This window comes from Chlorocebus sabaeus, chromosome 10 (assembly GCF_047675955.1).
Source record: "Chlorocebus sabaeus isolate Y175 chromosome 10, mChlSab1.0.hap1, whole genome shotgun sequence".
In the NCBI taxonomy this organism is placed as follows: Eukaryota; Metazoa; Chordata; class Mammalia; order Primates; family Cercopithecidae; genus Chlorocebus; species Chlorocebus sabaeus.
Window position 1 is genome coordinate 87,484,109 of NC_132913.1, and position 12,396 is coordinate 87,496,504.

Here is a 12,396-nt window from a genome sequence, read left to right on the forward strand (position 1 = left end):
GATGCAGTTCATTCGCTCTTTGATTTAATGACCTACCTGGTCCCCTCCCGTGAGATGGCCCTTACAGCCATCTTACACCTGCTCACAGCTGCAGGCATTTGGCTGTTTTCTGTAGGTCGTGGCTGTTCTGCCTGTGGCTTATTGGGAAAAGAAAATGCTTGGTGGGAGGGTTTTGGATTTGGATTTGAGTAGCTCTCTCAGTGAACTAGGCTTTGAGGAGTGTTGCTATTCTGGTTTTCATCTTACGTTCTGGTCCTAGCAACTAGGCTTCTTCCTTTTTCCCTGCCTTGTACTAGAATTCTTGAAACATAATCCCCTTCTCGGCTTCCTATTCCTTAGTGCCTGTTTTGTTACCTGGCTACATCAGACAGGAATTCCAACTGGCTGCTTGTAACCAAGGTAGGGAATAACAGTGGTTTAAATAAAAGTTTTTCTGTCACATAAAAAACATCCAAAAGTAGATAGTCTCAGACTGTTCGATGGCTTCTCAGTAGTCAGAGACCAAGATGGGTTCTTACTGGAACACCAGCCTTGGCATTGGTTTCTATTTCTTTCTTTCTTTCCTTCCTTCCTTCCTTCCTTCCTTCCTTCCTTCCTTCCTTCCTTCCTTCCTTCCTTCCTTCCTCCCTCCTTCCTTCCTCCCTCCCTTCCTCCCTTCCTTCCTTCCTTCCTCCCATTCTTTCCTTTCTTTCTCTCCCTCCTTTTTTCTGTCTTTCTCTCTGTCAGGGTCTCACTCTGTCACCCAGGCTAGAGTGTAGTGCTGCGATCACAGCTCATTATAGCCTCGAACTCCTGCAAGCAATCCTCTTGCCTCAGCCTCCCGAGTAGCTAGGACCGGAGGTGCACACCACCATACCCAACTAATTTAATTTAACTTTTTGTAACCTGGCCTCAAGTGATCCTTCTGCCTCAGTCTCCCAAAGCACTGGGATTATAGGTGTAAGCCACCACTCCTGGCGTTGGTTTTCATTTTCAAGTTTACCTCCTGGCCCAAATTGTCTGTTGAAGCTCCAGCCATCAGGGTTGTCTTCCAAGGAAAAAACTGGAGAAAGGGGGAAAGCAGGCAAAAGGCACAAAGCAGTCATTTGTCCTCTTTTTACAGAACTTTCCAGAGATTTCCACCTAGAAACTTATCCTTGTATTTCATTGGCTAAAATTTAGTCATATGGCCAAACCTTGCTGTGCTAACAAAATGAAACCAGGGTTCTAAGTAAAAAGGAAACAGTAGATTTTAGGTAGGCAACTAGCAGCCCCTAACAGAATTACCTGGCTTAGAAACTTGCCATTCTCATTATATCCGCCCTCTTTCCCTGAACCAGTGTCCTGTGTTACAACTCTGACTTGATATCACCTGATAGACTTCTCTACATCTGCCTGCCTGCTGACCACTCACCTGGGTCTCCAAATATAGTCTGCTTTGAATGTTTCTATTGCTATGTTTATCGACATGATTGTTCGGTTGCTTGATTTCTCCTAATTGACCTTCCAGGTTGTTGACACCAGGCTCAGATTACTTTGTCTACTAATTCCTGGTAAACAGTACTTTCCAGTACTGCCAAAGATGCTTACAGTTCCCCTGGGGAAGGGAAGATGAGCATATTGCACAAGAGGTAAATGTGGAAAAGGGGCCATGATGTGTTTCATCTGGTTGAAACACATCTAGTCCTGGGCAACAGCTCCTTACCCTGCTTGAACTGCAGCATCTTCCTCCCTTCTCCTCCCTTGTTTATTCAGTCATGATTTCTACAATACGCCCTATACTTAAGATTTTCATTCTCAACTTGATAACTGGATTGCAACCTTCATACATTTCTCCTCTTGGTAGATTTCTTGCCTCAGAATCATTTTCTGGCTGTTAAGTCTTCAGTCTTCAAAGTCCTCTTGAAATTATGTTTTCTTGACTTTCTCCTTCACCTGGTCTATCAGACACCTATTTTCATTAGTAGCATTTCCAGGCTGAACCCTGAGACTGATGATAAACAAGTGTGTTTACTTCTAGTGGTTTGTTCGAGCAGGCTTGTATTGGCTTGGGAGAGCTGATTGTTAAAAACAAAATAATTATAAAAATATAACTTGTTAAACTGTTGGTAGCTTGAAATTAGCCATGGTAGGAGTATGTACAACATGGAAATTGGCAAACACTATTAATCAGGGCTTTCTTTTTTTTCCAGAGAGGTGTCTACAAGCACGCCATTGCTTGTTTCTCTCCGTCATTGACTCCTGAATGCGCACGCTCGTGTGCGCACACACAAACAACACTTCTCATCTGAGATCCTTATATCTTCAGTCTCCAGCTTACAGATAACCCTTCCACACTCAGCTATAGCCAGTGATTCAACATTTCATCATGGAATATATATTTTGAAAATACATCCTGGACCCTAAAAAGACTTTTCCAAAACTGCTGACCTGGCTATTTGAGAACTGCTAATGTAGTCCATCTGTATGCCTTCAGAACACATATAATCATATGGAGGAATCATTTGTGGGGGAAAAACCTACATCCTGGTATTTCAGTAGAGGGAATTTATTGATCAACATCAGAGATGACTCATCACAGAATATTAACTTCTGTGAAATTAATATTGGGTGAAAGAGGACCAATTAATGATTACAGGTATTTCAGAAAGCCTGGTGCACACTGTGCAATGATCAAGCTGCATGAATGAACCAAAATGTCAAGATGCTTTGCCTTTGACAGGAATTGTATCAATTCTCATAATGCCATTACCTCTTATTGATCAGGGCCTCTGTTCCATATGTCTTTGATTAATAACAATGAAAAATGAATTAATTATTACTTACAATTACAGTATTTTAGTAAACAAAATTATTCAACTGATGGAAGAAAAAGAATAAAAAGGATTATGAAAACCTGGGAACCACTAGACTATGCCAATTTTTTATTATATTGAGAAGCTAATATTTCTTTGTTTAAAAACATGTAGCATTTGCTAATATTATAGACTAAAGCACATGCTGTGGAGACAGACTGCTTGGGTCATATTAGAACTTTGCCACTTACTAGCCCTGGGATTTGGGGCAAATTGCTTAATCTCTCTGTGCCTTAGTTTTCTCATCTATAAAATGGATGTAAAAGCATCTACCTCACACAATGACTGTAAAACTAAAATGAAAAAACACATTAAATGCTCAGAATGGTGATTAGCATATAGTAAATAATTAATAAACATTTGCTCTCATTTTCATCCTTGATATTATTTTTGTAGCAGTTTCAGTGTACCAGGAACTGTGCTACAGGCTGTATGTGCAATCTCCTCTAACCTTATCATTAAGCCCATTTTATGAGTAAGGAAACTGACCCTCAGTAGAAATGATGTAACATTTCCATGGTCTTGGGCTAGTAAGTGTGAAAGAGTTTGGCTCAATATCTTTTAGGAGATTTCATTTAAATGGTAGAAAGATGTAAAACTACAGCTTGCATTGGAATTTGAGCCACCCTGATATTTGATATTTTACTGGGAAATTCTTACTTCATAGTCAACTGAACCCATGCATGTGGTAGCATAAACTATTCTTGTTCTGTCTTCAGTGGAGACAGAAGAGCTCACTCATAAACATCCCTGCGTTTTCACTTGAACTGCTATTAAGTTGCCCTCCTGACTTGTCTTCGGTAGGTTTTACAAACACACAGCTCCCATAGGCCTTCCCCATGAATGCTATTTGTTAGCCACAGAATAATCTCCACAAAAGTATTTCTACTTCCTCTAACAGTAATTTTTAAATTAGACTTTAAATCTAAAGTTCATTACTAGTGTAAGCAGAGCACAATATCCTTTGGCTGAACTTGCTTCATTTATGAAGAAGCTGAATATAAAGATCCTTTCTCTCTGTCTTGGACTTTCTTATTCCACCTTCTTATTTAGAAGCTGCTGCCTACAATGCACCACAATGTATATAATACGTATTTTAATAAGTATTTAATAAGTTCTTCTTTTAAGTTTCAAGTTGCATGTCATTTTGTGTCACAGGGGTGAGTCTAGACTCACTTACATTTAGTTGTGCAATCAGGAAGACACATGACAGTATGAATATTTTTTAAACACACATATTATATCACTATCCATTCATTCACTTTTTCTGGGCCAGTCACCGTGCTAGACACCAGGACCAAAGAACACAGTCCCTGCTCAGGGAGCACATAAGTCCCATAAGGGAGGCCAATATACAGTTACCTAATTATTGTGATAGAGCAATGCACAGGAATCAATAGGAACATGGGGAAAAGAGCAGCGAAGAGACCCTGAAATGTAGAGATAATACAGTCTGATCAAGAATGCTAGGGAGCCAGTCAGAGGCCCTGGCTCTAATCCCACTTTTACAATTAATTATTATGCCATCTGTTAAGCGCTGAATTGTGCCATCCCAAAAAAGATCTGTTGGAGTTCTAACCCCCAGTACTTCAGAATGACCTTATTTGGAGATAGGGGCTTTAAAATGAGGTCCTTAGGGTGGGCCCTAGTTCAATATAACTGATGTCCTGCGAAAAGGGGGAAATTTGGACGTAGAGACAGACATATGTAGAGGGAAGATGATGTGAACAGACACAGGGAGAACATGACCATCCATAAGCCATGAGAGACCTTTCCTTCACAACTCTCAGAATGAACCAACCCTGCCTGTACTTTCAGCCTCCAGAACTGTGAGACAACTTTCAGTCTCTGGAACTATGAGACAATATATTCCTATTGTTTAAGCCACTCAGTTTGTGGGTTTTTGTTATAACAGCCCTAGCAAACTAATATGCCATCGCAGTGTCACAAGCCTATCCCATGCTTTGGGTATGCTTCAGGTACCCCATGCTAGGCAAGGCCAGTCCCACGTTTGGGAAGACTTGGGCAAAAAGCACTCAGAGCACAACTAACCAGAAACATGCCTGCATCTGCCTGCAGCTTGTTCTTACTCTGTGACCCAGATGAATTCAAAGGTTTCTCTTTAAAAACTGAATCTGAGTCTATGATAAGACCCATTAAACCTCCCCAATGTGACATCCAGAAACAACGCCAGTAGTCCTTTGCTTGTAAGGTAAATAATATATACTATTGTAGAGAATTTTAGAGTATAAGCTAAATTCAATAAAAATAAAACTTCGTGTTAAATAACAGATCAACATGACATTACTTAAAACAAATGGTTAATAAACATGCAAGATTTTCTATCTCACTGGTAATCAGATTTATGACAAAAACTGCTCTTGGTAAATGGAAGATGCTAATACAGTTCACCCTTCAGCAATACGAGGTCTAGAAGTGTTGATCCCCATGCAGTTGAAAATCTGGGTATAACTTTCAACTCCCCCAAAACTTAACTATTAGTAGCCTACTGTTAACTGTAGGGCTTACTAATAACATAAACAGTAGATTAGCTATGTGATATGTATTATGTGTTGTATTTTTACAATAAAGTAAGGTAGAGAAAAAATGTTATTAAGAAAATTATTATAAGTAAGAGGAAATATATTTTTATTCACTAAGTGGAAGTGGATCATCATAAAGGTCTTCATCCTTACTGTCTTCACATTGAGTAGATTGAGGAGGAGGAGGAAGAGGAGGGCTGGTCTTGCTCTCAGGGTTGGCACATGCAGAATAGGTGGAGGAAGTGAAAGAAGAGGCAGAAGAGGCAGGCACACTGGGTGTAAATGTTATTGAAAACAATCCACATATAAGTGGACCCACACAGTTCAAATCCATGTTGCTCAAGGATCATCTGTACACATCAGAGAACAAATGCATGCATCCTGAATGAGTGATAGCCTATTCACTTAGAATACACACTGGTTCCATTTGTCTTTCTGTTGGCACAATCTGAACCTAAAATTATCTTCCTAGAATACACAGTGACATGAAACCTTTAAAACAAACAAACAAAAACTCCCTCTATTAGGTACATGTTCATTTCAGGCAACTCTTCTGAGGAGAGAAGGTTTGAACACAAAAAAATGCCTGAAACAATGAAAAGATAACTTAATATTTAGCTCCTGTATAGACTGAACAAGTTCAGCCAAAGTGCATTGTTTGGGTTTCTTCTTTCCAACATGTTTTACCCTCAGGCCAGCAAGGTTATACTTTCTCTTCTCACCCCAAGTCTTCATCTTTTCTGGAAAATTTACAAGCAGAGCCCTGGTCTCAGGTCATAACAACTTGATCTGCTGCACCAGAACACCAAGGGAGTGAGTCACCCCTTTGGATTTGCCCTGGCAGGTCTTCAACAAGTCTTTGTTTCTCTGCCCATCCATCCTTCCCCTCAACTGCTTGGCGTTGGCCAGTGTCCATGATGGGTTTTTCTTTTAGTTTCTGTTGCCTTCCATCTTTTTACTTTAAAAAAAATTATAATGATAAAAATGTGCACAAAGTTAAAAGGGCAAGTTTCACCCCTTTCACCATCACCCTAAGGGTCAAAGGGTTACCAGGGTCAACAGTGTGAGTATCCTTCAAGAGACAAGAATTTCCATCCTCCCCACCCTGCCCCCTTGCTGTTTAGAGCTCATACTGTACACAGTGTTCTGACTTGCTCTTATCACTCAAAAATATATCATAGACACTCTTCCATGTCAACACATACATAGCTCCCTCATTTTTAAACAGCTATTTGTTTTTCTACAGTATAGATGTGCCCAAATAGAGAAATAGATGAACCATTCCTCTATTTATAACAGTGGAATGTGGCCCAAATTCTTTTGGCCCTTACAAATAATATTACAATCGCCATATCTGTAAATATATTTTTGCACACTTAATATTTCTGTAGATAAAATCACTTGTAGTGGAAAAGTGTGGTTAAAGGATACATGCATTTTCAATATCTATAGGTACTGCAAATTACTTTCCAAAAATGTTTATTAATTCATGCTTCAGTCAGCTAAGTATGAAAGTTCCTATTTCTTATAGACACAAACACCTGATAGTAAACTTATTTTTGCCAATCTGACAAATCATAGATGCTATCTTGTTTTTATTTATGCTATGATCATTGATGAGGTTGGGTATGTTTTCAGATACTTATTAGCACATAGTCCTTCTTTTGAGAATTGTCTATTTTCTTTGTCCATTTTCTTATTTTGCTTCTTCTCTTTTTTCATATTGCTTTCAAGAAGCTGTCTGTATTACCCATATTAACCCTTTCCTGTTGTGTATACATGTTGCATATATTTTCTCCCCTTAGGTAACATTTTTTATGGTACGCTTCGTTTGATAGAAATGTTAAAATTTTTTGTAGTCTTACCTGTCTAATTTTTTTCTGTTACAGTTTCTGAAATTTTTTCACGATATTTCTAATTAGTAATTATAAAGATAACCAATATTGTAAAAGTCTCCTATATTTTCTTTTAGTCTTTTACAGTTTTTAATGTTTAGATTATTAATCCTTCTGGAATTTTTCTGGAATATGAGCTAAGACAGTGTATTAGTCATGCTTCATTCAACAGAAGGATTTTTTTTTCTCAGATAACAATTGTGGGTGTTCAGATAACACCTGTGGGTGTTCAACAAGCAGACACAGGTATATTAAATGTTTATATTAAATGTTTTAATATCAGGTGTTTGTGAGTGTCTATAAGAAATAGTGACAGGGTGACTCACAGACCCAGGCTCCTTCCATCCTAGCTCTACCCTCCTCTTGATAAGGTGTCAGCAAATTACAACCCACAGGTCACAGCAGTCCACTGTCTGTTTTTGTAAATAAAGGATTATTGGAACATAGTCATGCCTATTTGTTTACATAGTGCCTATGGCTGCTTTCCATAAAACAGCAGAGTTGAGCAATTGTGATAGAGACTATATGATCCACAAAGGCTAAAGTATTTACTATTTGGCCCTTTACAGAAAAAGTTTGCTGACTTCTGCTTTGAAGTCTCAGGGTCCTTAGTTTCCACATGGCAGATGGGAAAGAGACATCATGTGGGAGGCTTTCCATGGAGGAGGCCTGAAAGGGGAGTACAACACTTTCACCTACATTCCACTGGCCAGAATTCAGTCCCTGGCTTCACCTAACAATTTGGGAAGCTAGGAAATGTGAATGTATTGTGCGCTGAAGAGGAAAGGGAATAATTAGCCATATTCTGCAAGGTGTACCCTGCAATTATCCGTTTCTTTCTTCCTTCCTATTTTTAATCAGAATAGGCTAGATTGCACTGCAGAAACAAACAACCATCAAATATCAGTTGCTTAGAACAACAAAGGTTTATTTCTTGATCATACTACATGTCCACTAATGCTCAGCAGGGATGGCATTGCTCATTGTTGTCATTCACTCCAGTCTGATGAAGCAGTCACCACCATGCACCTTGATGTTGCTGCACTAGGAAGAAAAGAGAATGTGGTGACTGATGTCCCAACTCTTAACTTCTGACCCAAAGTGATACTCATCACTTCCAGCCACCTTTCATTGACTGAAGCAACTCACAGGGCTATACTATAGTTAGGTGGGGAAATGTTATCTCATCATGTGCTTCGAAGGCAGCAGAGCTGGAATATTTGTGAGCAGCCCTACTGGATTGCACACTAGCAAACACAGAACACATATTTCATCCCCTCCCTAGGGGAGATAACCCAGATTCCATTCAGTCACTGCACACAAAGTCCAAGATCCTAGATGGTAGGTGCCCTCCCCAATAAGTCTGAATATTGCCTAGTGATCTGGAGCCTAGCAATTAAAATTCCTCTCTGTCCCCACCACTTATTCAGATATCAAAATCCTAATAGAGTCACAATTGATCATAGCCTAAAACAGGTTTCCAGGATCTGAGCTATATCCACGAATGTGAGCCCTGCTCTGAACGATCATGCCTAGAGAATCAGGAGCCTGGTACAATCTAGGGGTGGCAAGCAGGGAATACGGCATTTTGCAGAAATCAATACTGCAAGAAAAGAGTCAGCTTTATTGAAGAATATGGCATTGTTTCTCCAGGCTTACAATTAAGCACTCCGAATAAAGAGTGTAGGTGACAATGTGGAGGAAAGCAGTATGCACAGATTAAAAATACCTATATGGAAATGTTAAAAAATATAAACGAACATCCTTTGTTCACCCCTCAGAAAACATCTGCTCTTATGGTTCTTGTTTTGTTCGCTTAAGAAAAGACCTTCACATTTCTGTTTAGTTTAGAAAATAGTAAAATGTGATCCAATCTCTGGATTGTAATCACAGAGAATCATTTTGAACAATACAGTCAAACTAGCATTACACAGATCAAGATGTTAAACAATGTAATTTTTCAAATAAACTTTCACCATCTGGTGAAAACACCAACATATATCTTATTCATATTTTATTTCTTCAGACTTTTATATCTCCATTTATGCCTAACTCAAAAAAATAATGCTTTGTTAGTTATATGATGTGCAAGAAGCTTTTACATGTTTTAATAAGCATATTAAATCCTCTCTAACAGAAGTTCTTCTTATTTCCAGAAGAAATTAATTTGAACAGCAAAAGGTTCAAGTTTCATTTGAAATACACTGTCTGTAAAACTCTTAAAACTCAGATTTTTTTTTTTTTTTTTGGCTGGGCCCCTTAGCTAACTCTTGAAAGATATAATTGTTTTCTTCGAAGTTATTCTATACTTGTCTTTTCATGGGCTAGGCCTCCACTCCCAGTAGAGAATTACTTTTAGCCTAGTCTGTGGTACAGTGGTTACTCCTAGCCGCCTAGTCTCTGTTTTTTCATTGATTCCCTGCTTTAACATCTTTGCTCTCAACACATACAGCATTTATTCTTATAGCTCCTACCTACAGTACTTAGTAAGAAGCAGCCTTCGATTATCAAGGCCATATATGGTCTTCTTAAAACCCTTTCTTCCCTCTGGTCATATTCAGTTCTTGAAAGCATTTTCTTCTGTCAGACTTCACTAAGCAAGTTAGATTTGGAGTCTTGGGAAGATTATGAAGTGGTGTAAGAAAAGAATGAAGACTTGAGTTCAATGTTATTTCCAAAGCCCTTCCTAGGAAAAGTGTAATTTATTATTAATTTTGGAATTCTAATTATGGAGGGAATCTCTCAAAAACATAAATCAATTATTTAGCCAGAGGACCTAAGAAGTGCATCACATTTCAAGTCAAATGGTTACAAGTTACTTATTACACCTAAATTTAATAAGCAATAGGATGTTTGTTCTTTATGTGTGGTATGGCTTCCAGAAGCAAGCTTTCCTCTCTGTAGCACAGGCGGGGTTCAACGGTCTAGGTTCAAATTCTTCCTTTACCACTTACTAGCTAAAAACTTAGGCAACTTATTTCACCTGTCTGTGCCTCAGTTTCTTTCTTTCTTTTCTTTTAAAGGCTCTGGCTCTGTTGCCCACACCACAGCGCAGGGGTGTGATCCTGGCTCAGTGCAACCTCAGCCTCCTGAGTAGCTGGGACTATAGGCGTGCACCACCATGCCCGGCCAATTATTATTATTTGTTTGTTTGTTTTGGTAGAGATGGGATTTCACTATGGTCCCAGGCTGGTCTTGAACTCCATGGCTCAAGAGATTCGCCCAGCTCGGCCTTCGAAAGTGCTGGGATTACAGGTGTGAGCCACTGGGCCCAGTCCTCAGTTTCTTTATCTGTAAAACAGGACAAAAATAACCCGATGCGGTTCTTTGAAGGATTAAATGAGCTAGTACTTATAAAGCACTTGCTAATGTTTGTTAAATAAACTATATAATCCACACATCAATCGAAGGTGACAATAAGGTAGCAAGAACCACCACTCCAAGTCACACAAGAAAAGTTCCTTTCCTTTTAGCTCTCTCTTTATTTCAGCAGTGCGTTGTCAACAGGGCCACATTATGTTAGCAGATTTGAACTTTATCCGAAAGGTGTTTGTATTTTATTTCAAATTATGAATTCCTGAACATCGGATAATGTACAATTCTGCAGTGCACTTAGAGGCCCATTAGAGTGTGGAGCTCGAGAGGTATAATTGACTCTGGTCTGATATTTGTAAGGAGATTGACAGCCAAGGAGCCGCTCAGAAACAGTTATTGGTATTGCCAAAAAAAAAAAAAAAAAAAGGAAGCTAAGAAGTCACCCTTCTAAACAAACAAACTGAATTGGAGAGCTGCCTACATTTCACTCTACTGCCTCTGGAAAAGGAGTGTTATCTAAAGTGCTTCTATCATGAATAATGATTGAGAAACTGCTTTTACTCTCCCGACTACTGTACTCCCAGGCAAAAACCCAAGGCTGAAGCCCACGGTGCCCATGTGTAACTTGGTTATTACACACACGTTTGGAGCCCAGTGTGCAGACCCGCAGCGCAGAGGAGGAAGCGGAACACCCCGGGTTGGCCGGGTTTCCAAGGGCCGACCGAGCCCCAGCACTTTTTCCGCGCCTGATTTTTCAGGTCATTTTCGAATGGGCTATCTTTGTTTACATTTTGAGCTTGGATCCTCTCCAGAAAGCATTACTACCTTCTAAATGGTGAAACATCTCGTATTTGCAGACAGTGCTGGTGGAGCAAAGTTCATTTTCTCGGGTAGGAGATGATTCTCCTGCAACACGTGCGGATTGTCACAAAATCTTTCAATAACGGGGAGTTTCGGTGAAGTGGAGGTTTGGGGAAAGGCGAGGAGGTCGTTCTGAAGCACGCAAGCAAAGTGCGGAAGCTGTACGGGGATTCTTCTAGAAAGTGGGGTGGGAAAGGAGCTAGGGAGGGCGTGTGGAGGGACGGGATCTGTGTCAGAACGTGCGTGTGAGCGGATACAAAACCCGAGAGAGGCGTGAGCAGCGCTGTGTGTGCGAGCGGGAGCGAGGGGCGCCGGCTAGGGTGTGTGCGCCTGGTGAGTGACACCGAGGGGAGGGCGGGCGGACCGCCGGGCGGGGGCAGCCTGCAAGGGGCGGGAATGTCCCTGCGTGGGGCGACCGAGCCGGAGTTGTGTCAGTGAAGGAATCCAGTCCGGGGGCCGAGCTGGCTGCGCCCTCCGCTGCGAGCGCCGGCAGCGCGGGGCGAGCTCCGGACGGCGCGCGGCCCAGGCAGCGGCTGCCGCTCGGCCCGCCCTCCGAGCCGCAGGGGCCGCCACCGCCGCGGCGCCTCCCCTGGCGACCGCGCCCCGGGGCCCCGGCCCCGGCCCGGGACGGAGCGGCCGGCGCTCGGCACAGAGGTAAGCCTGGGACCCCCGGCCGCCGTCGCCCGGGACCCCCTCCACGCCGGGCCAACTGGTGATGCACGGCGCGGGCGGACGCGGCGGGGCCTGCGCGGCCGGGACGGAGACTCGGCCGGGCCGAGCGTTCCGCAGCCCGGGCCGCCCAGCCTCCGCCGCCTCCCGGGGCGCTGGGTGTGGCCCGCGCTCGGCGCCGACGCGAGCTGGTGGCGCGGACCGGACGCGAAGGTCGCCGTCCTTCCTTTCTCCGGCCGGCGCGGGCGAGCGGGAGGAGGCGCCGGCTGGGACGCACAG

General features: G+C 41.9%; 1 protein-coding gene across 9 annotated transcripts in view; it reads left to right on the forward strand.

Moving 5' to 3' along the window:
- Positions 1–11,286: 11,286 nt before the first annotated feature.
- SPATS2L (spermatogenesis associated serine rich 2 like) overlaps positions 11,287–12,396 on the forward strand; it is a 171,939-nt gene continuing 170,829 nt past the window's right edge. For 2 of the 9 annotated variants that reach the window (XM_038001789.2, XM_007965781.3), the window contains exon 1: positions 12,070–12,102. The gene's annotated coding sequence lies outside the window, so the exon portion shown is untranslated. Of the gene's footprint in view, positions 11,478–11,687; positions 11,782–11,872; positions 12,103–12,396 lie in introns of those variants that run through there. The other 7 variants (XM_007965779.3, XM_007965777.3, XM_038001792.2 and 4 more) reach the window with 7 other exon arrangements.